General features: G+C 39.8%; 1 pseudogene; it reads right to left on the minus strand.

Moving 5' to 3' along the window:
• Positions 1-271: 271 nt before the first annotated feature.
• On the minus strand, positions 272-1,209 carry LOC143643803 (olfactory receptor 4C46-like; annotated as a pseudogene).
• Between the last annotated feature and the right edge of the window lie 427 nt (positions 1,210-1,636).

Below are 1,636 nucleotides of genomic sequence, written 5' to 3' on the forward strand. Positions count from 1 at the left end.
TTTTTTGTTAAAAGCAAAATCTATGAATCCATACACAGGATAAAGCCAATAAATCTAAGACAAATTTGGCAGAATTTTCAAATACACAAAAATGGCCCTGTTAGAATTCTTCTCATTTCTTACTCTTCTCTCTTTCCTTCAATGTGGAATCTAAAAATTTTACCCATTGTTCTTTATTTTTTCTCACCCCTTAAGCATTCCTTGTTGAGATAATCCCAGATATCCTTTTGACACTTTCCTTAGTTGAAGTATACTGGAGGTCCAGAGATAGTTATTTATAACCTGAAACAGTTTTCCTATTGCACAGGTTCCTCATAGCATTTTTCATCTGGTCATTCCTTAAGGTATACATTAAGGGATTTAACATGGGAGTTATGAGGGTGTAGAATACAGCAACTGCTTTATCAATGGGTAGAGTAGTTGCAGGTCTCATGTACACAAATATGCAGGGCACAAAAAACAAGACGACCACCGTGATGTGGGATACACAGGTGGACAGGGCTTTGCGTCTCCCCTCCAAGCTGTGGTTCCTTAGGGAGTACAAGATGACCACATAGGAGACCAGCAGGAGGAGGAAGTTTAACAAGCAGAGGAACCCACTGTTGGCAGCCACAAAAAGCCCTAGAGTGTGAGTGTCAGCGCAGGAGAGATTGAGCAGAGGGTTCAGGTCACACATGAAGTGATCTATGATGTTAGGGCCACAGAAGGGTAACTGGAAGATGAAGAGGATCTGTATGGCTGCATGAAGAAAACCTCCCACCCATGACACTCCCACAAGCAGGCTGCACAACCAGCAATTCATGATGGTTGCATAGTGCAAGGGCTTGGAGATGGCCACATAGCGGTCATAGGCCATCACAGTAAGCAGGATGACCTCAGCACCTCCAAAGAAATGTTCCCCAAAGACTTGGGTCATACCTCCATTGAATGGGATGGTTTTCTTTTCATGGCGTGAATCTACGATTAGTTTTGGAGTATTGACTGATGAATAGCAAGCATCTATAAAGGAGAGATAGGCCAGGAAATAGTACATGGGGGAACCCAACAGTGGGCTGGCAATGATGGCTACCACAATGACCACGTTTCCTACCACAGCAGTGATGTAGATAACTAGAAATGCAGAAAATAAGGTTTTCCACATTTCTGACTCTCTGTAAGTCCTAGTGGAACAAACTCTGTCACATTCTTTGTACACTCCATGAATTTCATGTGGCTCTTAATTCCATTACCTAAAAAAAAGAACAGTTTTTGTTAATGTAGTCTTGAATTTATAATATTTTCCCATTATATGAATGTCCATATTCTATAGATTTGTGAATTCTTATGAGTTTTTCTTGTGATGAAAATAAACATGAATTCCTAAGGCTTACTAAAAACTGCCCCACAGGATAAATTCTGGTAAAAGTAGAATTATGAAGAAATTTTGTAACCATGAGGGCATTAGATCATCTGTGTTCACTGATGACTATTAATTTAATTTAGTTGTAGGTCCAAGTATACTATTTGCAGATTACCATGGAAAGGCAGATAGAAGCTGGATGTAAGGTCATGACTGTAAAGTTAAGAAGTTTTCCATTCATCTGAAGGAAATAGAGAAACAGGGAAGATATTGCAAAAAGTGGGTGGATGCATAAAG

The sequence above is a fragment of the Tamandua tetradactyla genome, chromosome 8, assembly GCF_023851605.1.
Source record: "Tamandua tetradactyla isolate mTamTet1 chromosome 8, mTamTet1.pri, whole genome shotgun sequence".
NCBI lineage: Eukaryota > Metazoa > Chordata > Mammalia > Pilosa > Myrmecophagidae > Tamandua > Tamandua tetradactyla.